Consider the following 27948-nt stretch of genomic DNA (forward strand, 5'->3'; position numbering starts at 1 on the left):
TAACAAAACATTTATCCATTCCCAAAAAATACTACAGTGATTTCTAAGATTTTACATAGTAGACATTCCTAAACCACCTCCATAAAACAAAATAATTACAAAATCACAAAAATCTTATAAAAACATTTCACTTGTTCCACGGAGGGTTTTGAATTACGGGACATTCGTGTGAACAGTTACAAGTACATTTTTGTAAATACCGTGTCACCCGCAACGAGGTTGTCAGAATAAAACAACGCGCTGATGTCGCTGACATGGGGGTAGTTGGAGGGGATGTTTTATTATGAGTCTGTAACGCAAACACAGGCAGGTCTGGGAATACACTAACTAGTCCCGTATTATTTAATTCAGGCTGCTGTAAAAATTGCACCTCTACAACATTATTTGTCTGGTCGGGATTTTCTGGAACTGTAAAAGACAAGGGAAATCTGTCTGTGTGTGTGAATTTAATTGTTGATCTAAGATGTAGACAATTATGTATGTTTGTATTCTGTCATAAATGTATTCATGCATCTTAAATGGGAGGGGGTTATTATTCAGGTATTTAAATAAAACTTATGTAAAGATGGAAATCACGATGGATTTGAGACAACGTGAAAGGGACGAATCAGGCTTTCACTAAAAAGTTGTGGCTATAAATGTACTAAACAGGAACACTCTTGCAAATTTTAATTCTAACGAAACGAAAATATGAATTTATAATTGCAAACCTACTCCAACACACTTTTAACCACAATCCCAACCACGTGGAGTAACATTGCCCAAGTGCAAGTGCACGGGATGCGTCGACCCACCACAAACCTATTGATTCCCCGGCCATGCATATTCAGCAACCAAGACGCACCCCCGCACCCCCACCCGACCCGGAGCCCTCAAAACCAACCCCGCCGTAAATATTGTTTTTATTTCACGCAGTCCTCGTTACTCCAAAATACACCGGAAACGATGTTGAAAATGATCCGAAAAAGGTTGTCGTTCTGACGTGTTTACATCCGGTTATGTATGATTCATGGGATCGTGCGTTTGGGATGTTATTTTGAAGCAATCGTCCTTTATTGGCTGGGGTAAAAGAAGTAACTGGGGGCTTAAAACTATTGAGTATTTTTATGATGGTAAATTATGGTGGGGTTTGTATTAATGTTGATATAAGTCTTTTTCAGGGAAGTCGTGTATTTTCTTATAAATCAAGGGGTCGTCTTCACTATTATTACGTACCGTTTCTACATGTGTAGTTGTAAACTTTTTTATAAAGTATAATCGTATTTTTCATCGTTAATTATTGTTGAACAAATAATATTACATAAATCTATGGGCGTTTCATGACCATTTTTGAAAATAAATATACTTCGAAGTTGTTAGTAAACATAATATTTTCACTTTAAAACTGATACATTCTAAAGTCATACAACGGATACAACATCTACGTTTTTATGACGTACAAATACACAAATCACAAAAATACTAGAGACTACCTTATTTCAACTTTCGTTTAACTGTTTGCGGTTTCTAAAACCATCAAAGACGTATTGTTACACTTTATGAGCTCAGACAGGTTGCAGTAACTCAAAACATTTTACGAAATATTTCTCAACACCAGACTTTTATTGGTGAACAAAGTGCTGAGAAAAATGGCGCGCGAGGTAACACAAAGACCGGACATGGGTATGCATTTAATCAGGCGTCATGACCAAACATAACCTAACTTCCGGTGGCAATGATCAGCTGATGGCGTCAACTGTGGATTGAAAGCGCGGGAATTAATCACGGCTGTCTCACCACTGCCTTCCACATATCGTCGCCTCTCTCGCAGCTATACGAATCATATCTGGCAAGCGCGCCCGCCCGTTCTAATCTTCTGGAATTGATCGAGTTATCTCGCTTATAGATGGAGGCTTCTTTTCAGGGGATGTCAGTAGTGCAGGGACAAATGTTTGATTTGTTTGTTTCTGAAGTATACAGAAGTGTCTTCCATTAATCTCTTAATATTTTGTAAGATTTCTAGAAATGGTGATTATGTAGTTGAGTACTTAAACTGTTTCATAAGTTTTTATTAATGTTAATAGGTTTGATTTTTACACATGCTTATGTCCACCCAAACATTTTGTAAAGATTATGGAACAAAAGAATCTTCTGGCTGAGCAGTTTTAGCGGTTATAGTGCTCGCCTTCAAATCTGAGGGTTGCTGTTTCGAGGCGTCGACCTGGATCCAGATTTCTTATATCATTAGGTTATCAAGTAATGATGATACTGATCAAAAATTCATTGTTAAATAGTAACAAGGCCGACGTTCATCCCGTAGCCCACAAAACAACGTGAAAATCCCAAATGTATTTACAAAAAAATCCAAACATAACTGGTTTACGTCTATGTTATCACTAACTACATCCGCTAACTAGTTAACAAATCAGTTCAAGCTACTATATAACACCCAGGCAGGAAATGACCCCTAAGCCCCACATCATTGCAGTCCAGATAAATGAAGAGTAAGCTAACAGTCGTAGTGAGAACATTGGACGTTGATGAGTCACGTGACCGTCACAATGGGGGGGAGGGGGGGGGGTAAGATACAGCGATAAGCCAAGCATTCGATCCGCCCTAAGCCAGACAGATGACCGATCAGGGTGTGACAAAAATAAAGGGTTTACGCGGCTACAAAGTCGATCTGTAGGGTGCGAGGGACGCGCGACTGCGCCCCCCTGGTGACGGGGGTGACCGATGAAACGGTTGGAGGATGCCCAATGAGGCGTCATGGACACACCCGGACAGGATACCAGTGGCGCCGGCAAACCGCGGGTAAATAGGGTTTGAATGTTAAACGGCGCGGGAGGATGGACCGCTGTGATTGCAACGAATATCATGATACCCGATAACTGTTTATACAGGGTGATTGATATAAGTGTGCCAGCCGTTTTATTCTAAAACAATAAGAGATATTAAAAAAAGTTAAATGGTAAGTGCCTTGGATTTTTATTTAAAAAATTATAGTCAAGCCGAAAAAATTATTTAAGCCGCCGTTTTTCCAATATGGCCACCAACTTTGATTTTTCTTATGGAACACCCTGTATTTTATGATGTATCCCTGTAGAAAATGTAGTTTGAAGACGATTTTATTCTTGTGATTCTTTTCATAAACCTAACCGTTTCAAAGATAATAATGGTTTAAGTTCTGAAATTTCTAATAGTTTTCGAATAAAACAGCTGGCATGCTTGCAACCATTATTATCTTTGAAACGGTTAGGTTTATGAAAAGAATCACAAGAATAAAATCGTCTTCAAACTACATTTTCTACAGGGATACATCATAAAATACAGGGTGTTCCATAAGAAAAATCAAATTTGGTGGCCAAATTGGAAAAACGGCGGCTAAAATAATTTTTTCGGCTTGACTATAATTTTTTAAATAAAAATCCAAGGCACTTACCATTTACTTTTTTTGATATCTCTTATGGTTTTCGAATAAAACGGCTGGCACACTTATATCAATCACCCTGTATAACATTTATATATAAGTTTATATGGGGAGTGGGAAAGGACAATTGTATTACGTATTTACTAGATCTTGGAAAATAGCGTTATGGTTGGGTGCTACACAATACCCAGACTGCTGGTTGGCGATTGAGTTAATTTATCGTTCATTAAGTGTTATTCATTACTATGTTAATTTTGTTTTTGACAGAAAAAGTTGTGATTTAATTTTATTAATCTACATGATATTCGTATTGACAAGTATTGTTATTTTTACAGTACTATAATTTGAGTTTGATCAATCTAAACGGTGTTAAGAAATGTACTGCAATCTTGAATTTGATGATACTTGCTCTTTAATAATGCAGATTTTTAATATTATCATTGAATACATGAAACTAATGAACTAAATTGTATGCGTCGGAATTTACACATTACGTAGTTTAGAATTAATATTAATTATAAACACACAATAAACTACGAATACGGCAGTACTGCAGGAAAGTCAGGGGTAGGTAGGCAATATGGTTACTGTATGCCATTTGCCTACTTTATTTATAAAGGCGCTGCTACAGTCGTTTTCAAATTTGTCATGACAAGCTGGTTTGAAATCAACTCCACAGGGGTTGATGTTATGTTAAGTATGTTGCAATAATTTTACTTATCACGACTTATTTGAAATATTAAACATATTTGAAATAACTATTAATTGACATAGTAAATATTTGATTTAGAGTATTGGCTTAATAATATGCAATAGGTCTATTTAACATTGCTTACATTTGAACATGGAAATGTTCTATTCATATTGTTAATGTTTAAATTATTTAATACTCAAAGAAAAACTCATATATTAACTTAATAACTTTTATAGATCGAATTTAATAACTATGTAACTAGTTTTAATATTTAATAAAAATTACATTTATTTTATAGAGAAGGTCTTAATTAGTTTTCAGTCTCGTAATTGTGTAGAAACGAATCAAATTGAGTCTTATTCAGAAAGTCAAATCTAATTAATTAAATAATTTTATAAAAGTAGAAAATAAACTTGAAAAATGTAGATATTTTTACCGATAGTGGTCTCTTGTATTACAGTAAGTAAATACTCGTAAATCGTTAAGCAGCTATAATCTATTTGGTAAAGAGACAATCAACAATATACGAATATTATCAAATAATTTCTGGAGCACTTCTCGTTGTACCTAGTGTAAACTGTAACTAATAACACTCACTCAAAAAGTTAGTAAAATTGAAATCTTTGAAAACGTAACCTCTTACAAAATATCGCCAACACATAAACCATCAACCAAGAAATTACATGATCGAAACCAAAATTCGAGAAGCCATCAGGTAAAAAATATCAGTTACGAACAAACTACTTGAATATTCACAGTTTATTTATTTACGGAAAACTCCGTTTTACATGTTCATAAAATGATGGCAAACTTTACATTTTAGGATTAATACGTCTCATACATGAAGACAGAACGGACAAAAAATGACTTATATAAATATCAATATCATACTGTACTACAATCAACAACAATGTATAACAACAGTTCGCTTAGTGCCAAAAACCAAATAAACTGTTTAAACCTTAATAAACAAATTGAATTATTTAAAAATGGACCTGAAAGCACAGAAATACGTCAAATAACACTTATAACAACTAACTGTTACCCACGGGCTTCAGCCCGTTTGACTTCATAAGTATTAATAAAACTATTGATAGTATTAACCTGGAGACAAAATTTACACAAAAAACTTTTAAATTTTAAGTTATTATGATGTTAGAAAATAACTTACTTTGTTGCAGCATAAAATAAGTAATCGTAACATTCAACAAAAGGAAAATCCAAACGATGAATACGCGTTTACATTGTTGTAGCTAACCCAGTGCATCAAATTCTCTTTTTCAACTCCGAAACCCGATGGTCTTATCTGGCCTGTACTTAGAGGGGTTTGGGAATTCCAAGCACGGCCGGAGAGGAGCGCTACTGGCGGAATCAAACCATAATAAATCGCAATTAGGCAGAGATGTATCGTAGTATCAGATCACAGCCGCCCACCAATTAAGGCCCAATCCACCCAGCGAGGCTTGGCCTTAGGCCTAGCTGGAGCCTTCGGTCCAGTGTTTGGAGTCGGTGGCTCGCAGGGTCTAAAATGTATAATTTGTGATTGAATGCTCCTTGTATTTAATGTCAATCGCTAAAATATAAGTCTAAAGTTATGATTAAAACGTAGATACGCAGTTTTTGTGTGTGGTACCGAAAACGACTATTCTGGTACGAGTACCTTATTGGTACACGATTTTTTTACAACTGACGAACATTTGAACTTTATGCGTAGAACCCTCTCTTAAATGTTCAGTTGACAATGATTTCTTTGAGTACAAATATATCGTATAGGCCTGCAAAGAGATGTCTGCTTCAGAAGTCATCGATACAATTATTAGACACAAAGTCAATTGACTTACGTTTTAATTGCAAGGTTTTGTACCAAAAAATAAAGGTCAAAACTTTGACAACTAGAGTATCATCTTATAAATAGCTATCATAGCATCGAACACCTAAAAGATAAGAATATAACTTCAATGCTGCACATTTTCTGAGATGATCAAACAATTCTCTGACTAAGAAGTTGGTCCAGACAGTTTCTTAAGTCAATGGTACTATGTTACAAACTAAGTAAAACTAAGTAGTCGTAAATATTTTTGGTGTCCTAACTTAGTTGATGATTGAAGTTGTTTAACCGGTGCCAGACTATCTTTCACAGCAGTCACCATTATGTTGCCTATGGACTTTGTCCAGTACTGAATTCAGTCTATCGTACAGACCAGTAATGGGATTTAAATCTACACATTATCTTCATAACAAAATACCAATGAGCACAAATCATACATAAATAGTTAATGGTGTAAATACAGTTTATGTACTACATGGTGTCTTGCACTTGAACTCTACATATTGGTGAGTAAATTAGCCAACTCTAACTCTCTTCTTGGTGTTAGTGAGCCTCTTTGGCACTCTGGGAAGTTCAAATAGTCTACACTATTTTATTGACACTAGAATGTTCCCATAGCCAAGGAAACAGTCAGTTTCCGTAACAATAGAGCCAGATGAAGGTGTGATAGCAGTAGCGGTACACAATTACTGTGTCTGTTTGTGGTTTGTGTGTTATACTTATTTAATTGGCGCAGTTCCGGACTCCCGAAGGCAAAAACTGTACAAGTTTCACAGAAAGTGGAGATAGTGTCTGCGTCTTATTGTTGGGCAGCGTTTGATGTAAAATAAAATTAATGTAGGGTAAAATTATTCACCACCAAGTTTCTATTTAAACTGAGGTCTATTGTGGTTTTACCATATTACTATATTAGGTACCAATTGGGGTGAAAACGCAAAAGGGGCTTATTGTAACGAATAAATGAATATGGAGACAAACTTTGTTCCTGACTAAGATAAGCAGATTTTTTTATAAGTACCATTTATTAATTGGTACAACACCTAGGGTGAAACAACCTAAAATTGCAATGATCATAGGGAGCTGGATTCAGTTTTGAACCCAAAAAAATCTGCTGATATCAATTACGTCAATCTAATTATTAAAGATTAAGATGGAAAGAACAAGACGAGTCAATTTTCAAAACACACTTTCTTAATGTAAGGTAAAGTTATGAACACGTGTCTCTGGTGCATTTCAACACTATTATAAACTACTGTACTTGATATGTTAGTTATATTGTGTGATATTGAGTTGGTGTGTGTTTGTGGTTATTGTTACGTACCGTAACACTTCAGGCGAAGATAAGCTTTTGGTATTTTCAAAACTAAGAAGATCGTGTTAAGGCTTCCGATTATCGCTATTGCATGCTCAACAAATACCATAATTATTTTCAGTGAATCAATATAAAGAGGTCTTTGTAAATCTATAAAAAACTGTAGATGTAAAACAAGCTGCAAGTACCCAAGTGTTAGTTTGGTTGGCTTTTGATAGTGTATCTTGATTTTAGACATTCATAATGTCCTAGTTACATAATTATTTTACAAAATACGTTTTAAAACCTGTTATCACATTGTTGAATAGCACGCGAACGAATCAATTGACGAATCATACTTCATTAATTCCGAAAATATTCCCCGATTCTATCGATAGACCAATAAAACTGTGACAAAACCCGGAAACATCTGTCGCTCGGCGATAATGAAGAGAGAAAATGACATTCCGGTTAAAGGGGAGAGAAAATAACCACCCAATACACCCTTTCACTCAATGGGCCCTTATTAAAAGTCACTTTGAAAGGGAGCGCCTCCCCTCCCCCTGAAAAATTCCAAAGATCCGTACCAATTAAGAGGCACCGCCAAGTATTTGCGATTATGAGTAGAGGACAAGTGTAGGAATCTTCCCAATTAAATAACAACCTCTCCCTAACCCGTTTGACGTCTCGAGATCGCAGGATTTTAATGGTCCTTCGAGCCGTATTTTTAGCTTGTTACGCCCCCTACTTGTTTGGGTTGACGTAAAAGACTTGAGGTTTCCCTCAGAAACGAATTTATGGTTTGAGCTAAACAATCACAAATTTTTACACAATAATGTCTAATAATGAGTTTTTTTATGTTAGAGAGAAAGTAAACTCGATTTCCACAGTTATGCTGGATAACTTTTAGTTTTGTTTTTATAGAAACAAGTATTTTTAGAATTTATTTATTTTGAAATTTAATTAATCAATTTTAGAGAAAAAATACATTACTTCGGCGTGACAACTAGTTGAGTTCATAAGCAGTGAAAACAAACATAGAAGCATCAAGATTACCAAGAACAAGACATAAGAAAAATAACCTAAAAATAATGAATTTCTATAAATAATAATGCAATATACTTTAAGTAGCAAGAACAAAATAGCAACTGTATAAACTCTAGTAACAAGAATAAATATCAACACAATAAATTTCATACAAAAAGAATTAATACATGAAAAACAATGTTGATGAAAAACCCAGATACAATATTGAGGAACAAATTAATTAAAGTTGCGATCAAATGTAATCAATTTCACTATTGTAAAAATTTGATTTTAAAACCCTTGTTTTTTTAATAACTTTAACACAGATATTGTTATTGAGATATAAATCTCAACTGAAATAAATGCTGAGAGATTGTATCGTAGAAATACCGTCACACAATCTATGCATGTCAAAAATCTGCTCCAACGTTTCTCTAATGACACACGATAAACATTTATCTAAATCATATATTTTAATTTAACGAATCATACTCCCTCCTAAACGATGTATTAGTGAAATATCTTCTCGCCGACGGCCCGTGGGCTCAAGGGACTTTGCGTCTCTTTGTGGAGACCTGTGCAGCAGAGGTGGGTAGGTGCGGGCGTCCACCTATCGAACCTGTAATTATATAGAAAGCACAGTGCAAACCGCGAAAGATACGTGGTTGTTACGATATATCGGGCCCCCCGCAGTCGCCAGTAAATATCGTGGCCAAATGTGTGGTTATCTGTGTCATCGGCCTCCTCCCTGCAACGTCCGTCTAATTTGTCAGACCCGCAGACCTCTCTCAGCCCACCTCAAAACAGAATGTTTGTCTTTGTGAGATTTCATTGGACTATGAGGTCAGGCATTCACAGTGAATCTTCACATAGAAAGTTTAACTCAAATTGCAAGGATATTTGGTGCCTAGATTTTACATCAGATCAGTAAAGAAGAGTCTGATAGTAAAGATCGATAAAGATTGACCACCTCAAAATATACAGATCATCTTGTCTTTGTTAAATCTCTTGAGGTCAGTGGGAGGAGATCAAGAGGGAATTTTGATTTAGATTGTTCACCTCAACATATACAAAATGTTGTTGTCTGGGATTTCTCGTCAGATTGGGAAAATAGAGAGACATGCATTTTCACACAGATCGTTAAACTGGACCGATATTTGGTTACTTGTGGTTTTGCCATTGGATCAGTATAGGAGACCAAGAGATCGACGATCTTAAAATATAAGTACATATGATCTTGGCTGTCTTGTGGATTGTCATAATTTAAGGAGAGAAATTCTACTAATACACCCTCCGTCTTTCATATTTAAAAAAATACAAAAATAATTATGTATCTTGTGTTTTGTTTTCTAATAAAATTAGTAGAAGATGACTAAGAGTAAATATTTCTGTAGACCCACGACCTCCGAACCCACGATTACTATCGAAATATATACAGATGATAAGTGTCGTCTTTGTGTATGTGAAAATGAAAATACATCTCACCGTTGATATAAACAAAATATACAAATGATGTTTATGGTTTTTGTGACTTGTAGTTACATCAGAAGAGCAGAAATATTGTTATAATAATATATAATATTGTTATAGATCGACAACCTTACACATATCTTGTTTCCTATAATCGTGGTTTATTTTAGATCATTAGGGGGGAAAGAAATACGAGTAAACTTTCCCAGCTGAAATACAACGAAATCAATTGCCATTTATCGTTTTATACCTACAATTAATTTATTCTTTTGTAAATTTCAACTGTACAAATTCAAATATAATAATGCAAACGTAGATTTTATTGTATACGTATTTAATAGCTATTTACCTTACATGTGTTGTAAGAGCGTTTTACATCACGTAGGTGAATGTTGTGCAACGAGAGGAAGCGAGTTGCACAATTAACCTAAGTAATGTAAAAACAATCTTGCGTAACGTGTAACATACAAGATTTTACCTTACCCGACAATATACAGGGGGTTACGTACAATATTTTTCATTATCTATTTCACTCATCTTCTAATAGTAACGTTCTTTTACAAACAAAAGCTAGGTAAGGAAAATACCTTCATAACAATATCATTCAAGCGCACAGCTGATTTCTAGCGTTGAACGACGTTGGCTCCACAGAGGTATATTTTTTTTAAGTTTAGCACTCAATGTTATTTAAATGGGTTTCATTACTTCACCGAGTGAGTTTTTGAAACTTTACTTCACTCGTGAAGTAAAGAACTTGATACATCACGCTTGGGATAGGGAAGTTTAACATGGAGGGTTAGGTAAAAATTATAACACTATTCAACAATTGCAAACCCAACCCCCAAACATCAAAGGCATTTCCATCTCGAGCCCTTCATTTCACCATTATCCAGAGGTCTCTGGAGATCTGGACTAATGACAGTTGAAATTTTAATCGCAGTTCGGACGTGTCATAATTGATAGAGCCTCCCCTGACGACGGCGCTGGTGTTGGTTTCACCACCCCCGGGGTTGTCACTGTTGTACAGTATAGGGTGAAGGCACGCAACCCCCACAACTACCGGGGAATTAAGTGCTGGAGATGGCTTTTAGTTATTTACTACTCTGGGATTGATAGTTTTTTTGGAGATTTTAGAGGATACTAGCGGGTCCGACAGACGTTGTCCTGTCCTAATGTGGTTTATGTCAAATGCTCGTTCATTTTCAAGATGAGCTCGTTGGCATCGCTCAATCACGTCCTGGTTGAAGTTCGTTCGCTACGCTCATTTACCTTTAGGTTGGAGATCGTTCGCTGCGCTCACTTGCCTTCAGGTTAGCTCGTTCGCTATGCTTACTCACCTCCAGGTTGGAGTACGTTCGCTACGCTCACTCACCTTTTGGTTAATAACGTTAATAACTGTTGGTAAACATATTAAATTGTTAATGCTATTGAACATCACAGAATCAAATTCTTGAGTTGAAACAGCTCTTAAGATTCTTTAATTCCATTTAAATATGAATACTCATAAGGTTAACATGGGAAACTCCAGAGCCAATGGGGCGGAGCCCTTTTGATGGATCTGTACCAAACTTCACACAAACCATCTTTGAATAATGCTTAATAATACCTGAAAGTTTCATTACAATCTGTCGAGTGGTTTCGGAGTCCATAAAGGACAAACAAACAAACAATCAATTGAATTAGATCTGAATTTAAGGTTTGATTGTTGTATTGCAAATGTGCAATTACTGTATTTTTTCTAATAACTATTTGACCAGATTCAGTGTCTAATAGTCAACGGTTAAAAGTTGTACGTTACTGGTTGATTTTGTAACAAGTCTTGTGTAGTCTAGACTTTGCCTTACTCTCTCCCAAGACTTGGGATCGAATCTTGCTAAACACAAATATAGCTTAATGCGATAATGTCAATTGTCGTCCTTGTTGTTCGGAGGCCATGTTAAACGGTGGGGGAAAATGTCTCAGTTTTGTAGAATTGACTTAAATAAATCTCACAAGATTATATTTTACTGTTTAATTGTATGCACTGTAACGGGATATTTCGGATAAAAACGGTGTACCTCAAAAGAGAGCACTACCAAATTTAACTGTAAAATCTTTTATACAAGTTACAATGATTAATCTACTTTGTTTTAACAAGTAAGTTATTTCTTTTGTAATATGATGCAAATATCTATCAATTAGATAAACTTTAGGCTCCTAACTAATTATCTAGTGAGAGTTTCCATAGTAGAGTAATTGTTAGAAAATAGTTAAAGTCGATGTTTTATACCTCACGTTAGATTTCTATGATTATTAAATTAATATAGGCTAATGAATAAAATTGTAATATTTCAATGTTTGTAATTTTATCATGCCAGTTAGATAACATGAGTAAAGATTGCATTAGTAAGAATTTTAGTATTAAAAAGTTAAAAAAAGTTAAATACTCAAATTGGATTAATCACATTACAAATTCATCGTGTATTGTTTTTTCAATTTCTTCTTCAATAGTTAAACACTTCATTACGATGGAACAAGACAGTTTTAATTAACCTTAACTGTATACTAACATTTCACGAACTTGTTACCAAGAAATAATTAATAGTTTCAACACATAAAAACCATAGACTATTATGATATCGGAGACAAGCAATTATCTTAGCGTATTAAATTATGAAAAATATTAATGGTATAAAAGTATAAAAAACTATGTCTAACAATTATAGGAAACTAGATCAACCAATTAGATTGTGCAGATATTTTATAATTACAAGGTAGTTATAATTTGTAGTTAAAACAACATTTAATTTCCAATTCCTCAAAGAATGTCACAACATCATAAAAAATGTGACTTAAACCAAGACCTTTTAATTAAAGATTTCATGCCAATGACGACAATATCTTGGTAGCGACGAGCAATGTGTGAAATACATTGAATCCTAAAAATTGTTTAGAGAAACGACATTTCTTGGAGAAAATGTAATAATAATATTTAATTTATTGTATTAAGTATAGATAAGTTTGCTTAGTGATGTTATTTTTAGCACGTTTAAATATTCATTTCAATAAAAATTAAGAATCTATATACAAAAATCGAAATCTGTTCCCTCGTTGACTGTGAAAATGCAACGGTAGTAAGAAGTGTGCGGGGTAATTAATCCTGAATTGACACTGAATATCACAACTGCCGTAAAATTAGTTTGTATGAGTAAATAAATCCAAAGCAAGGAAAAGCATCATTTAAATTTTAGCTTTTACCATAGTTTTATCATGAAAATCAAAGATGTAGGAAAATAGTATCACATAGATTTTTCGAAGGCTAACATTTCTGTAGGTTATCTACTCATTTTTTCATTTCTTATAGTCATGCATTATGTAAAGATTCTTTTTCATATAGGCCTACAACTTTTTGAATTGCACAAGGTGGGTTTTTAAAAATAAACCCTGATTAGATATTGCTGTTTTCAAAGATGATTTACAGATTTAGTTTATTAAGTTCAAAATAAAATGTAAGTTATACTAAAATAATGTATATTTTTCTTTAATCTTGTTGCATCCTATAGTTCTTTTTTACTACTAATGTACTCAACTAGTTTAATCTCTTACATAAATCTTGTATTTTCCCTGTCAAAAAAGGTGAATCCATTTGCACATAAATGTAGAAAATCATAACTATAACAAATAAATAATTTGACATTACGCATATCCCACCACCAGCCTGTCAACTCGTGGGACATCCACATCAACATGATCAATATTTCCCATTTCCGACCCCCAAAGACAAACCAAAAGCTAATGAAGGGGCGTTGTCGACACACGTTAGCGTCAACGGGGGTGTTAAAAACTAGGAGAACCAGAAAATAAAATTTGTGCCATGAGAGCGCGTCGGGCCGAAATGCCCCGGGGACCCAAGGGGTACAAAGCCCAATCTCCCGACATCGCTTTAAATTTAACGCCTTCAAAGGAGGGTGTTGCTATCAGAACATCTGATGAAGATAGGGGCGGGCGTCCGTGGACAACTTAATTTGAAATTATGTCAAAATATGGCCATAAAACAAAGATAGCGCGTCCCTTTTTGGCCCTATGTGCTCGGGTTTAATTGAATTTATTAATTGCTTAATTGATGGTACAGATAATATAATGGTGGTAGTTCCGGACGACATTAAGGAAGGGGCTTGATTATCTCATTATGGGCCGGGTGGAAGTGATAAATGTCAAAAATCATTTAATTAAAGGGTGTAGTTAGGGCAATAGTTATATAATGGTAGGGTATAATATTCAAGTCTTAATTGTGCTAACTAAAGTACTAACGTTTTGAATCCAACCCTGAGTTTTAAGATTGAAACAGTTTGAACTACGGATGTGGTTGGTTGTTGTATTCAGAATTTGTACGATCCTTTTAATATTCAGTTTGTTTAGGTGGGCTTTCACCAAAACATATATTGTTGTTTCATGAAACTCAATAATTTGTATCTAATTGAAGTGCTACATCATTGTCATTTTGATAGTTTTTTGTCATCTCTGTCTGACTAAGTTTTGTATTGGCGACATTAAGTCTAAAACCATGTCAATCTCCCCTAAACCGATAAAATTCAATACAATTAGTGGGGTAAACATGACAATCTCTCAGTTCATAATTTTAATACGACAGCGGCTCATACTTGAGTACGAATGTTAAGCGGATTGTTAATGCGCGATAAGTACAGAACTCGGTAAGTTGATCTAGCTTTGTGTTTAATCAGGAGTTTCTTTAGCTACGATTTTTTGTTAATGTTCCAAATACCTATCAGAGAAAACTGGTTTAGTTTCCTACGATAAAATAACTTAATGACTTTTTTCAGCATAGTTTTAGCAACACGATTATCAGTTGATAGCTATAACTACATAGACAATAGCGTACCAAAATTGTACTTTTAACACAAAAACATGACCGAGTAAAATTTTACAAACGACATAACCTCAACCTAGGGCACGTGGTCTAATCGCTTCAGAGTGTGTAAATTAACCCGCTACACTGTACACAGGGCAATACCAGTGTGAATAAAACATGTTGGACTGATATCATCTCAGTGAAGAATTATGTTATCTGATTGACAAATGACTGTCGTCGAGCACGATCAAGTCTTGGGCTAGAGCCAATCATTCATTTCCCTCTGCTGCTCACATTTGTTTAGCATCCTTTCAACAAGATATGTTCAATATTTATGGATTATTTTGTGGGAAATGTAAAAGGTTTTGAGTGATTTTTGGTAGTTTCGATGATTTAGCTCTAGGGGAGCATAATGTGTAACTGAACTCAGTCAATTTGTTCAAAACGTTCAATTTTCGTCAACTTTAGTTGAAGAGTGCTGAATATTTCAAAAGATGTCGTTAGCTAAGACATTATTATACTAAGAAAATCTAGATTTTCCAGGACAAATGAGGTCTTGAAATTGTATGAGTAGCAAAGATAGAATACTACAATATTGCTAGAAGGCATTAACTCCACAATTAATGGAAATTGTTGACTCTTGTTCTTCAAAAAGCTTCAGACTTGTTGAAGGGACGAAGATTCTGGCCGACGATTCGGGTGCATTGCAACAGTCAATCTCCGGGGCAAGCTACAATTCATCGTTAGGTTTTTCTGATACTGTATCAGGAAGTTCAACTCAATCAGCCACAGCTAACGTTCTAAAGATTTTTGCTGAACGATCACCACGAAACTCAGCCGGTATGGGTGTTAAAACGCTGAACCTTTGGTGAAGAGAGGTTTCTCTGAGCTAGAGTAATCCCCCACTAAAGCACATTGGATCAGCTTTACTTTTAGATTGGAAGAATTTGATCGCTTGTGAACACAATTCAGTCTTTCGCCGATTGCTCTTGGATACGTGATATATTAGAGACACGGTGGTACGGATCATATTATAACTGTACAGCAAAATAATTAGAACACACAGGAATATGCTGGAGTCAAGGAACTCTGAACCAATTTGTAGAATCTTTTTCATCCACTATCCAACTATTAATTAATAGCTCCGATTCCAACAATACTTTCATTTTCCAGACTGTGGTCGTTTGTCACTTTTAGCGATGCCAGCGATCCTAGGTCGGAGTCATCGACCAGTCGCTGAAGAACTAGAAGTCGTCGGATTCCAGCGACAAGCCGCCGCTGCTCGCTTTTTGCCCAGCGACATCCATGGTTTAATTGCTGATCTGTCCTTAGCCACTTCCGGAACAACTTCTCTGACAGACGTCCAGACAGCCTGACAGACGCTGCCAGACACTTCTCGGCAATTGTCGTGTTTGTTTGGAAATTTTGTAATGAGCCGTGCTAGTCATTGTGGGATTGGAGTAGTTATGTGGTAATTAATGTTGAGATTATTATTTTGATTGATTCTTATTTGTTATGCATTATGTCTTATTCACGATGTCATCTACATTATATTGTATAGTACGGCTTTTATAGTCAGACGACTTATGAACAAAATATTACAGTGTACATGTGTCAGGCCATTTCGAAATTGCAAATAATTTCCTATGAAAACTTAATTTCAGTTCTAAGAAGCAAACATTGTGTTGTTCCACTAAGATACTGAGATAAGTGCTATTTTGTAAGAATTATCCAACTATACAATACAATTTGAGTTTAGCTCCAACACTGTTACAAGACTGGGTAATGTATTGTTTTATTAGCACCCTTGACTTAAAATTTGAATAGAAATAAATGTTAAATCCCTTTATATTTAATACTCAAAAATTTACTCGAAATAAACTCACGTAATTAGCTTAAATAGTCTAATAAAAACTAAATAAAAGGTTCGTTTGTCACCAATGCACTGTACAAAACTACCGAAGATTAATAAAGCATCAGTACCTACACATTAGCTACCAACTATACTCTTGGGAATGTGGCGGCTGGTAAGGAACGTGTAAACATTTTTGAATGGCTTGACACAAACAAAATCCTAGAACCACAACTTATCCAAACGTCCGATTTCCAGCGAGAACCAACGCCGACAGTTGAAGCGTCAAGAGCCGCGGCGCTTTGGTGCGTTTTGACTAATGTGGCATGTTGACGCACGTGCGGCCAGGTACACCCTGCCATTCGGCACGGCGCATGGCACAAGCCGCACAATGCCATTACCGCCGTTTCAACAGACAAGGAATCCTGAATGGTATTAGTGACGGAGTATTAATTGTATGGACAATACCTCGTGATTGTGGCCGTTAGTTAGCCTCTGTCCCGGGCGTTCTTGGACCATTAGGAAGCCGAATGGAAAATGTACGGAACGGATGCGTTTTAGAGATGTTTTAAAGCCTGTGTGGGTTTCACAGGTTTGTAGAAAAATGAGAAATAACTTTATTGAGTTCGTAATAGCATTGTTCATTCGTTTAGCAAGGCCCGTTAGATGAAGAGAGGGTAAAACTAGAAGAAGGAACCTAGTTTCTGAAACTAATTACACTTCAGTATAAATAAATTGCTGTAGTCGCATTTCCTATTACCTATTACACGGTTGACCATACAAACAAGGTCATTCTGCTTGTCGAGAAGGTGGCCATAAGCTAAAATACCAACAAATAAACTAATTATTTGCTTCTAGTTTTATATAGTGTTTTATTATGTTACATGCACAATTAATTGTGTATTTACAGTGATTCGCAAAAGTAAATCGTTTGAAAATTTTACGAAACCTAATTAATTTAGGACCTTTAATTTACCATACCTATCCGACCAATGTGTCATTCACGATTTTGAAAACCTCTTAAAACTATTTCTAATATAGTTTACTTATGTAAAATAGGGTTGCGTTTTTGCTAAACTATGTTTACGTGTAGAAGACAAAATCGACCTACATCTTTGGTTATGTATTCCGACAAAAGAATATTCCAAACCATCCACTGTCCTAGGGCAGAAAGCCTCTATTAGAGCACAAAGGACAGCAGAAGTGCTGCGCGAGATGCTTCAGTGCTGTGGAGTAAGCAAGTACCCTCAGGGAGTCGGCGGGAGTTTCCCCTCCCGTTCCCTCCAAAACCACCCCCCGTAATCAGATTACCGGCTAGTTTTGGCGGGAGATCTCTGATAAAGCTTGTTATGCTGGTCCGACACCTCCGATGAAATAGCTATTAAATTACGCACGTTGGTGTGCAGGCTACTAATTATAATTGTAATTAAATAGCATGTGAGTGTGGAAAATATGATCGTGAATTAACTATGGAAAATGTAAAAACTTGTAAAATATGTCTAAAGTGACGTCTAAGTTAGGTTAGGTTAGGCATTGGAGAATATACTTATTGTTTATTAACATAGAACAAGGTAAACGTGAGCAAATATTGCAGAAGCCGAGACTTCACTTACCCTTACATGTTCAATTTATTATAAATTAATTGTGAGAAGTTTTTTTTTCTGACAGTGTCTTGTTTTTAATGTTTTAATATCCACTATTTAATCGTTGTATTTTACAAACCTAAGCATATTAAACAAACAAAATATTATAGTTTGTTCTATGGCATGATAACCAATCACACACAACGTAAAATTTACACTAAAAGAATATAAGTCATTATATAGACTTATTACAAGCTATTAAAATAGGCTTATAAATTTACAATATAAGAAACAGATATAGGAAATCTTGAAGCCAAACGGATTCAAAGTTAAAAGTAAAATGCAACCAATGCGACAATGTGTTACTAAAAAAACTAAAACAGATTAATTTAGAAGTTCGTAGCGCGATATTGCTGGTAAATCTCTTAAAGAAAATATTAGTTAACAATCTATATTTTGGATATATCAACGGAATCACTAGCCAATATATCAAACCTTTACGTAGAAACTTCACAAATATCAAACCGCAATCAAATGAAAACCTCACATCGAAACAAAAAGTTCCCAACAGATGGAGACAAATCACACTCGGTCAACTGCCGACCCTTCGCAATATGACCATCTTTTTCGAATAACCCGCGCGCCTAGGGATGGGCTTATCCCGTCAAAACACGATACAATCCCTCGTATCTTGACAGATCTGCCTCGTCATAGACGTCCAAGGGGGCGTAATCCCGACGACCCACGACCATGACTGGACGACACGGGGTGGGCGATCATAGAGTCATTAGGGAATCTTGGAAGCGAGGTATCGGTAAGTCGTGTTGTTGATGGATATTAGACCTTAGGCCCACTATTTGGGTATCGTAGATAACATAATAAATATGGAGAAATGGTTTAAAATAAATTTGCCAAGGTTACATTACTCTTTCTGTTAACTGGATTTTATGTTTCCATGGATACTATACATTAATTTGTAAGCTTAGAATTAATTGTTACTGTTATACAAAGTTATTTAACTCATACAACAAATCAGAATTATTCCATTCAATTTTGTCAGATTTAAAATTTAACCAATTTTAGCCTTTTAAATATTTGTTTTCTGACTTAAAGTGAACTATTCAGAAAATTCTAAAGAATTACGATGATTTAGTGGTTTTAAGGCACTATTGATAGTAGTATTTGAGGAAGAATTGAGTTCTATATAAAATCGTTGACTTTATGGAATTAGATATCCCATTCCTGTAAGCCTGTTATCGAATTAAGTCATCGATACAGTACGCTGATGTCAATTAATGGATTTTGTAAAATACTCTAAAATTCTATTCAAACTTAACTGAATAGGTGAGTGAGCGTAGCAAACGAACTTCAACCAGGACGTGATTGAGCCATGCGAACGAGATCATCTTGAAAATTAAGAAGTTAAACGGGGCAAAGCCCGCGGGTTACAGCTAGTTAACAATAAAAGTATCAACATTTTGGAGAGCTTTTTTTTCCAGGATGTGAACATTTTTGTGCACTCAATGAGTGATTAACAACCAATGTTTTATTGAAACAAAAATGGCTACAGCTGGTCCTTATGGATATCTACTCCAATTCCTAAAAGGCAATCTGTTACTACAGATTGGTACTGAATCATACAAAAAAATACTTCTCTCGACTATCTTTTCCAACGATTCCACAATTCTTTACAACAATCAACAAAACCATCGAATTACAATATCATATTGCACAACGCCGTGGGTGGAAGAGTCAGAGGCAAATGTCAAAAAGGGAGGAGTGGGAAGTGAAAGCGGAGGAAATGGGAGGACGGAGACATCGTGACCGTACCATCCCCCGGGCCCAGGAGGGGGCGAAGACCCGAGGACGGGGATAAGTCACCCGAGAGGTCGTGGTCAGAACGTAGGTCGAAGTCGTAGGAGGGCAGGAGACAATGGCTAATGTGTAAATGGTCCACAGCTGGAGTTTGCCATCCTAATTTATAAAGTGTTTTAATTTATGTGTATGAAATAAACTGCGTGTCAGCATAATCCTTATGAATTTCCAAATCATCAGTCTCGAATTGTAAGGCATAATGGTAAAGTTTCTGTCTTGTTCTCGATCTTTCAATCTCTTTCTTTGAGTTCTACCCCCAGGCTTACTATGTTTCCACGATAACCCTATGGGAATATTTTCATTGATTGGTTTCCGTGAAAACTAGATAGTAACATTGTTTATATTGAAAATGTTCATCAGCTTTTTACGACACTATGATTCAGATGTTCCGATTGAATATTTTGTAAAACTAGGTAGATTTGTTCACAAGGCTAGGATTTGATTGTTTTATAGTGACGCGATATATTATATTAGCAGATATTTAATCTCTATTATAATTTGGTACAGTAATACTATTTTTGGAAGCATTTTTGACGAACGGCAATTTTTTATAATTTTTGGCTCACACTCCTTTGTGAAGCACGGATAACGATTTAGTAGATGTACAAGATTATAATTTTATACTTATTATTTTAACAACGTTATTGTAATTGGGATAATGTTACATAAAAAGCTGTGGTATTATACTTGGATTTACCTACATAGGCCTACTATGTAGGATGATAAAATTCATGACTACGTCCAAAACACGCGTGCATAAAAATAATATTTTTTACTAATAGATTTACCTAACACATATTCTAAATAAAATAAACTTACATTTTATGCTTACAAACGTGATATAAATTTGGTACTTTCCTTATATCTTGACCCACTAATATTGTTGTACATGCATTTGTTAAGCTTAATATAAGTAAGGTCATAATTTCGTGTCATAGACAAAATGAAGCTCTAGAGCTTGACAAAGAGCGGAAACATACTTTCCAAACATTCCATGTTTATTATACACAGCATGACAAAACCTGAACAAATGTTTACAATAAAATTATAGACATTGCAGTGATAGAAAACCACAACACAGTTTTATAATGCATAGTAAATAATTTAATAAAAAAATAAATATATTCAGTCCTATTTAGACGGAAAAAGTGTAGCCATTTACCGTTTTATTTGCGTAATTATCTTAAGTTTTCTCTCGTTTGTTAAAATGAACCAATCAAAACTCAACTCGTCTCAGCGTATTCTGCAACAAGTGTAATTTGAGTGAATGGTTGTTAGTTACCATGACTATGTAGTCGTACGACAGTACTATAAACTAACTATATTTATCCAGCATTACTGTTATTTGAAAATCAAAATGATACAGATGTATTTCATTTAAGCATAAAATAAACATAATTTAAACGTAAAACTTTGTTTTAATGTGTAATTACAAATCTAAAAATATTTGACAGCAAAGATTTTGGATTACTGCATAGTTTTAATTTAGTACATTCCAAGAAAAATCCCATGTTTACACTTAACTTTGAGTTAAGCGCATTGAATGTTCTCAAATAAATTTTCAAACTCTATCAATATCTCTTTGCCTTCATTACTGTTCTATAACCAAGGTGATGTAGGCTTTTTAATGTGTAATTGAGCGGGCTAACTAAGTCTCTATATGTATGGTAATACAGGCCCGGGATGCGCCTAGGGCAGTGCGCCCGCTGGGCACCACCCTAGCAGCTTTTTGATATCAGATATTGTTCTTTGTCGATATCAAATAGACGTCTGCTGCGTGCGTGATATTGCATGTGCAGTTGCATAGCTTAGAGTGGGTTTTTTTGTAGCAATACATATAAAAAAAATTATATTTTCTATCATTAAATTTTCAAACACATGGTAAAGACGCAGAATAGTATATATTATGGAGAAATTTGGAATTTTAATATACCGTATTGTAGAAAACATTAATTATAGTATCAAAGTTTCAAAGTAGAGCAGGCCTATAAAGAGAATCTCACTCTACACATAGTAGAACCAGTCCTTCCAAAGAGTCAATACTAAAAGCACCACGTAAATTTATGACATTCCGGAACTTCGTATGAATAGAAGAAGAGAAGTTTGTGTAGTTAAACTAGTTAAAATCTATGTTTTAGCTCAATCAAACTTACAGAAGGGTGAAATAATTGACGACAATCTAAAATTCAATACAACGAATTTATATTTTGTGTTTTTGTTTATGTTGCTATTTTGGGGACCAATTGTTTACCTACAAAGGTTTCACCTAGAAGCTTTGGTAGTCTTTAAGTTTGTCCGAAACAAAATACACATAATAAACAATATACACACAATTAAGATGTGTGAATTTTAGATTAGTTAAAAGTTATTAAATTCCACTAGGGATATTTTAAAAGTCATGAAGTGTTTAAAGGACTTTTCTATTCCTCATAGCCTACATTCAACAAATACTCAACTAAACAGTTAGCATTTTCAAATTTAATTGATTATAAATTTTGTAATTTTTTTTAAGTTTAGCAGGAATTTCTTGAACGTGTATCAAAACAGTTTTAGATTTCACAGTCTGTAAACCTATCGATAGGCCAAACTTCAGACTATAGACTATGTTTAAATTTAAATCTCGATAAATACAGTTCATTCTTTGTACATCTAGCCTGACAAGGGAAAACATCTAGAAACTTTTGATTTTCTTGAATCGAATATTCGAAACATCCTAGACTGCACAGCCAGACTAAAGACTATAGTCTATAGACCATCACCACCCTACAAGTATGGCCGTAGGGGCCTCTTGCTCCAACAATCAAATTTGATTTGCTCGGCCGCGGGGCCCGGCCCACTGTGCCAATTATGTGGCGGGGCCCGGGGCCCTTCGGACGCGGGTGGGAAAATTGCCCCATCGTCTAAAGTGCTCTCCATTTTTTTCTTTGTAATAAAAGATGAAGTACAGAAGTCAAAAATAGCCTTTTAAAGCTAGACTCGAGGCTTAAAGGGTATTTTGTAACTACTATATTTTAATTAATTAAAGGTAGATTTTGAATTTATTGTGTTTTACTTACATTGTGAGTATTTAGTCAGGCATAAGTTCCACCTGTAAAACAAACAAAGAAATAAATTTAACCAAAAACACCAGTTTTATTTAGAACACTAGATAAAAACTTATATAATAAAAAACAGTTGACTTTAATCTATTTGTTTTGTCAAAATGTGTAACTGCACCCATTTGAGTTGTAAATTTGAGTATCTTTTGAAATTATTAGCTCTTTATTTTGTTCAAAATGGTCCAATATCTGGTTAAATTATAGAGTATTTATCTTTACAAAGTGGTACATAAATAAATACACTTTTGAATAAGATACGAGTTCTCAAACAATATTTACGTACATACGATTATCAAAACCTATATAAAGTCAAATGCAAGTATTGCAATACTTTTGTCCATGATAAAATACATGTAGTAAAATCATAGCGTTTACAAATTAATTTAGTAACTTAACATGGTTTACTGTATTTTTGCGACATTCCTTGGAATCAAGTTGGATCAAAATCATTAACTTTTTACATTTTAATATCTCAAGAATGTTTATAAAGTATGTTTTATATGTTATGTTATATTGTTCAAAATTATTTATGATTTGCGCAGGTATTTGTATACAGAGACCTTGGCATAGAGAGCTAAAAGAACTCCGGATAGAACGAGAGGGTGAGATGGAATCAATACAGGAGGGAGGAAGAGGGAGAGATACGCGCTCTGCATGTTAACTGGTGTCTGCCGACCATGGTGTTGTGATTGGAACACGTGACAGTGTCGTCAACAATTAAACAGCTGGGAGATTGGCTCTGATATAGCGGAGTTGTTGACACTTTGTGGATGTTAACTGGTGTCTGCCGACCACGGTGTTGTGATTGGTACACGTGACAGTGTCGTCAACAATTAAACAGCTGAGAGATTGGCTCTGATATAGTGGAGTTGTTGACACTTTGTGGATGTTAACTGGTGTCTGCCGACCATGGTGTTGTGATTGGTACACGTGACAGTGTCGTCAACAATTAAACAGCTGAGAGATTGGCTCTGATATAGCAGAGTTGTTGACACTTTGTGGATGTTAACTGGTGTCTGCCGACCATGGTGTTGTGATTGGAACACGTGACAGTGTCGTCAACAATTAAACAGCTGAGAGATTGGCTCTGATATAGCGGAGTTGTTGACACTTTGTGGATGTTAACTGGTGTCTGCCGACCATGGTGTTGTGATTGGAACACGTGACAGTGTCGTCAACAATTAAACAGCTGAGAGATTGGCTCTGATATAGCGGAGTTATTGACACTTTGTGGATGTTAACTGTTGTCTGTCGACCATGGTGTTGTGATTGGTACACGTGACATTGTCGTCAACAATTAAACAGCTGAGAGATTGGCTCTGATATAGCGGAGTTGTTGACACTTTGTGGATGTTAACTGGTGTCTGCCGACCATGGTGTTGTGATTGGTACACGTGACAGTGTCGTCAACAATTAAACAGCTGGGAGATTGGCTCTGATATAGCGGAGTTGTTGACACTTTGTGGATGTTAACTGGTGTCTGCCGACCACGGTGTTGTGATTGGTACACGTGACAGTGTCGTCAACAATTAAACAGCTGAGAGATTGGCTCTGATATAGTGGAGTTGTTGACACTTTGTGGATGTTAACTGTTGTCTGTCGACCATGGTGTTGTGATTGGTACACGTGACAGTGTCGTCAACAATTAAACAGCTGAGAGATTGGCTCTGATATAGTGGAGTTGTTGACACTTTGTGGATGTTAACTGTTGTCTGTCGACCATGGTGTTGTGATTGGTACACGTGACAGTGTCGTCAACAATTAAACAGCTGAGAGATTGGCTCTGATATAGCGGAGTTGTTGACACTTTGTGGATGTTAACTGTTGTCTGTCGACCATGGTGTTGTGATTGGTACACGTGACAGTGTCGTCAACAATTAAACAGCTGAGAGATTGGCTCTGATATAGCGGAGTTGTTGACACTTTGTGGATGTTAACTGGTGTCTGCCGACCATGGTGTTGTGATTGGAACACGTGACAGTGTCGTCAACAATTAAACAGCTGAGAGATTGGCTCTGATATAGCGGAGTTATTGACACTTTGTGGATGTTAACTGTTGTCTGTCGACCATGGTGTTGTGATTGGTACACGTGACATTGTCGTCAACAATTAAACAGCTGAGAGATTGGCTCTGATATAGCGGAGTTGTTGACACTTTGTGGATGTTAACTGGTGTCTGTCGACCATGGTGTTGTGATTGGAACACGTGACAGTGTCGTCAACAATTAAACAGCTGAGAGATTGGCTCTGATATAGCGGAGTTGTTGACACTTTGTGGATGTTAACTGGTGTCTGCTGACCATGGTGTTGTGATTGGTACATGTGACAGTGTCGTCAACAATTAAACAGCTGAGAGATTGGCTCTGATATAGCGGAGTTGTTGACACTTTGTGGATGTTAACTGGTGTCTGCCGATCATGGTGTTGTGATTGGAACACGTGACAGTGTCGACAACAATTAAACAGCTGAGAGATTGGCTCTGATATAGCGGAGTTGTTGACACTTTGTGGATGTTAACTGGTGTCTGCCGATCATGGTGTTGTGATTGGAACACGTGACAGTGTCGACAACAATTAAACAGCTGAGAGATTGGCTCTGATATAGCGGAGTTTTTGACACTTTGTGGATGTTAACTGGTGTCAAAACAAGGCAGTGTTGATAAAGCTACAATCACATAACTATTTTAATATTGCTTGGACAGATGATAAAACCACAAAACGTTGAACTTTGATAAATATATGGATTTTTAAGAATAATTTGTAAAAATTATCGTTGAAATAAAGTCTTTGGGAGCACTTTTAGCCACTATACCAAATTAGCACTTACATCTACTGTGTTCAATTTGTTTATGCCTCAACTTAATTAAACAATAACCAACTAGCACTCACCAACTAACTTGTTTAGTTAGTGGCGTACCCCCCAATCTAAGAGCTGTCGAGTCGATTTGCGTGCGAGGGGCCTTGAATCGGAAACAAGTGACCCTTAAACTCCCCCCTGGGGTCATTCCGCTCCTATCCGCAGGGTAAACCCACTCAAAAAATTTCGCTTCGTTAACAATTTTGAGACCGTTTGACAGCTGTCAGAGCCATGTTGGGGTGTAGGGGCCGACACCACCCCGACATTCCTTGTGTCGCTTAAGCGGTTTAAAAAGTGAAAAAGAAATATCGGTCGAAACCAACACCGTTCAAAACACTAAAATATGACGTGTCAAAATAAGTGAGAAGTTTTTGAAAGGTGGGGTAGTTTTCCATGCTGTATGCCTCTGGGGACCGAGATCGGTTAAAAGCAGTGAAACTCAAGGTTGCAATTTTCAACTGTTTTTAGGAATAATGCTTAACGATTTTGATAAGTATACAAGGCAATGTTTATGTTCAGGGATCAAAATTTGTTTACCATTAAACACCTAACACGTTTAGTATTGTTGATGTAACTTGTCTTCTAGCTTTTGGATTAAATTGCACTACAATTATCATTCGATTCTGTTGTTTGCTTAATGGTTCAAACTCTAAACCTAGTAGGATTATTTGAAACTATAAAAGCTTAATGCTCATTCTGATAGCCCATGGACTACGTAAATATGACCTTTTAGGCTATGCTATGTGTTTTGACGGAGTTCAGTAGTATAAATTAAATCAACATATCAGTAATGTTTCGTTGCAATTAAACATAATCAGAGCTTGCATCACGTTAAAACATCAAAATGTAACATTAAAAAGTAATTTAAATCTCTCTAGCTAGGGTATGTCTTAAGTTTAGATGTATTTTGTGTAATGCACTTTATATTGTTAATTTTTGGTGTTTTTACTTGTTGCAAGCTCTCTGATGATGTTGCGCGTCGAAACATATTGGCTATAATATTATTGATATGTTTAATTAATTTGGACTGCTGACAATCCATAGCGCAAAAGTTAAAAAATGCTTAATTAATTAGCAAACGTTCATTTACATAACCTTACATTATTCAAACTTTTACAGTTACTGCAATCACTTTTAAAATGGTAAGCGATCTAATAATCGTAGTGAAGTAGTTTCAGGCCATAAACAGAACGAGCAGTTTTTTAATCCCATACTGTATTCATGTTGATGTTTCATATAGTTAATCTGTGGAAGTAGAACCTTATAAACAACCTACCAAAAATAACTAAAATTGTTTTTGCAGAGATTTTAATGCAGAAAACAAACACTTCGTAGCGTACTTCGCTTTTGACACAATTGTAAATATTCCACAAATGTATGAAAACGTACAAATAAAATAATTGAACTTCAATGTATATCAGCGTACCCGGAACTACAACCCTAACTATAAACAATCAAGATGACTTACAATGTTTGGCAACTTTAATTACAAAGAGCCCGAGGCGAGAACGATCCTGAGACACAAAGAGATTTACACAAGGCGATCCCATTCGGGTGGCGATAAAATGATATTTTCAATTAAGTCTCTTCACATATTACCTGTATAATTGCCCATTCTGATCGGCAGTCGGCTCACGCACGGCTACTGGAATACGTAATTGAGCAGTATAAATTACCGAGTGCAACAAATCTCGAAATTAATTTCCCAAAACAAAACCGCATCCTTGATCGATTCGCCGCTCGCGGGAGTGCGTAGCGAGGAGAATCGGCGATTATGGTGGCCTTGAAATTCCGAATTAACGGAGCTACGCCTCGGGTCGCCCACGGTTCAACTTCATAGTTTAGTGATGCATCTCACGTGATAAATTTGTGTGGAAAACTCGTGAAAAATAATTTTGCCAGTTCAATGTCACATCTCCCCGAAGACCTTTGCTGCGTACAGACAAAACTGCATTGCAAACGTATACAAGGAAACATGTTAAATTATCATTTTGACAGACAATAAGATGTTTGACATGTTTAGGAAAAGGGGTACCAACACTAAAGTGTACCAATAAAACCATGAAAACGGAAATACCGGTATCGTTCATTGTTGGATTAAAAATTGAAGAACTTTG

The sequence above is a fragment of the Macrosteles quadrilineatus genome, unplaced genomic scaffold (genome assembly GCF_028750875.1).
Source record: "Macrosteles quadrilineatus isolate MER2022 unplaced genomic scaffold, UCM_ALF_1.0 Scaffold_2__2_contigs__length_208266976, whole genome shotgun sequence".
Lineage (NCBI taxonomy): Eukaryota > Metazoa > Arthropoda > Insecta > Hemiptera > Cicadellidae > Macrosteles > Macrosteles quadrilineatus.